The sequence below is a fragment of the Curcuma longa genome, chromosome 10, assembly GCF_044706935.1.
Source record: "Curcuma longa cultivar G26 ecotype Majalengka, Jawa Barat chromosome 10, ITB_CL_G26_1.1, whole genome shotgun sequence".
Lineage (NCBI taxonomy): Eukaryota > Viridiplantae > Streptophyta > Magnoliopsida > Zingiberales > Zingiberaceae > Curcuma > Curcuma longa.
The window spans coordinates 8024594-8027111 of NC_133870.1; the positions used below are offsets into that span (position 1 = coordinate 8024594).

Sequence of the window (2518 nt, forward strand, 5' to 3'; positions counted from 1 at the left end):
GGGAAGCACTAGCGGATCGCGGCGTGAACGGCGACATCGGATTCGGGAAGGAAAAGGAGAGATCTCTTCGCTTTCTTCTTAACTCGCTCCATGTTCGGCGTCACTGTGTCAGCAGCTCTGCTTTCTGTTTGCTCTATTCCTTCCCCTTGTCGTTTTCCTCGGTCCTCTTCCGTCTCCTGTTTACCAACGGGCCCCACCAAGATGACGTGGCGTGCAGATGCGCACACTTCCACCGACGGGCCCCGCCAGTAGTCCGGTAACAAAGCGATTTAAAGTAAACGAACCTGCTTCGCTGACATCTGCTGTTGACTTTGCGTCATGTCAGTCAAACGTCGACTCGAAGGAAAAAAGGAAGAGAAGGCTCGATTTGAAAGTCAAAGCGTTCATGATCCATCTGCTCGCTTCTCTAGACGAGAATGGAAATGTCAACGCCCGAGTTGACGTTGACTGATTCGGGATCTAAGACGGAGAGAATTTTCGTGCAGGTGCATGGCAGAGCATCAGCACGATCACTGACGGCGCATCTCCAACTGTCCACCCCACGCAACTACAATTTACGCCTGTGGTCCTCCTAATTAATCAATCACTAACAACTCACGCTTTGTTCTTCTTTTTATCTGTATCCTTCCACCTTAAGCCAATCGCCTAAATTTATGCTCCATTTCATGATTCTCATCAACGAAATATCTGGTTACTTCTTGGAAGTGGCGTCCCTCTTTTGATCTCTTGGAGGAATATCATTACATTTGTTTGTTTTTTGAGAGAATGAAGAACATAATTGAAGCGCAGCAAATTTGAGAAAAAGATCGTGTTTTTAATACTAGTGTCGAGAGGGGAATGTCTCTGTTCTACATTTTGATTCATAGATTCTCCAGCAAATGGATCGTCTCTGTTGTCTGGAACATCCGATTGAATTGAATCAAAAGAGTGTTGTTCTGAAGCAGATTCATTCTCGTTGGACCTCACTGTGATCCAATTGCCATCGGTTTCCCAATTTATCGCCTGAGAGACGCCGCCGGCGAGTCTCCGGAGCCTCTCCCCCGGGCTGTCGGAGTGGTGCTCTTCTTCTTCTTCTTCTTCTTCGGAGTCCCACATTCCCTGCTCCAGCGTGCTCTTCGGGGAGACCCAAACTTGGTCGGCTGGAGGAGAGGTGTTTTCCGGCGAGCAGGTCGTCTTGGACACGAACGGGTGCCGCAGCAGCTGCTCCGCCGTCCACCGCTCCTGCGCATCCCTCCTCAGACACTTCGCCACGAAGTCCCTGGCCTCCGGCGATAACCATCCGGGGCACTCGGGGACGTCCCCCGTGAACGCGAGGCGGTGCAGGGCCGCGACCGGGTCGGCGATGTCGGGCCACGGCGGCCGCCCAGTGGCCATCTCGACCACCGTGCATCCGAGGGCCCACACGTCGGCCGGCGCTCCCTGCTCCTCGCCGCGGGCCGCCTCCGGCGCCATGTACATCGGCGTCCCTGCCACCGACGGCGCCGCCCCGGAAGTACGCTGCGCGCACCCGAAGTCCGCCAGCTTCGGTCCGCCTCCGGGCCAGAGCAGGACGTTCCGGGTTTTGACATCGCAGTGCGCGACGCCGGCAGCGTGGATGTGGGCTAGGCCGTGGAGGAGGTCTCCTGCGTAGGAGCGAATCTCCGCCTCCTCGAGGCCGCCGCCGCGCGCCGCTATGCGGTCGGAGAGCGAACCGAGAGGGGCGTACTCGAGGAAGAGGTTGTAGACTCCGGCGGCGACATCGAAGCCAAGGCAGGAGACGACGTTGGGGTGGTTGCGGAGGGAGGAGAGAATCGCCTGCTCTCGTTGCAGGGGAGCGGAGAAGCAGAGGTCGGCGGACTTGACGGCGAAGACGAGGCCGGAGGGGGACGCTACCGCGGCGGAGACAGTGGCGGTGGAGCCGCGGCCGATGGTCGGGCCTCGACGCCACTCTCCGATGGCCATCGGAATCGAATACGGAATTCGGTGGAGTTCTACCGGATCTCGACAGAGAAGAGAACGAAGGACTTTATATACAAGTGAGAGTTGACTTTGTGAGATCTATGGTAGCACAAGTCAACCTCGATCACATGTGGAGACCTCGACGATGGTTGACGGCGAAGACAAATCGCTCTCGACTCTCGAGGCGGGACACGGCACAGCTTCTTCAACCAGTTGCAATTGTCCGCGTTTGACAAATCTAAAAAAATCTTCACAGAGGGAGCCGTTGACTCTGCATAGACTACTAATAGGAAGTCAAAATGGTCAACTTTGTGATCATTTGGAACGGTCTAAATTTTGACAAATGGGTTGTGTTCGATTCTAGAATGATTAGTTGATTTAACTTTTATAAAGTTTACTTAATCGTAGCTAAATACATAATTAAGGTGTGGATAAGTGAGTCGTGGAGGGTATGAAAAGGGAATATTAGGTGAGAAGGCAACGGTTGCACCCAACGCAGTAGGGAGATGACTTTGGGCGAACAATCCAAGAGTTGACTTGATGCCTATTTTAGATTTGGTTTGACTTTATTGATTCGACT

General features: G+C 53.9%; 1 pseudogene; it reads right to left on the minus strand.

The window, feature by feature from the left end:
* Positions 1-691: 691 nt before the first annotated feature.
* On the minus strand, positions 692-1941 carry LOC141836689 (mitogen-activated protein kinase kinase kinase 18-like; annotated as a pseudogene).
* Between the last annotated feature and the right edge of the window lie 577 nt (positions 1942-2518).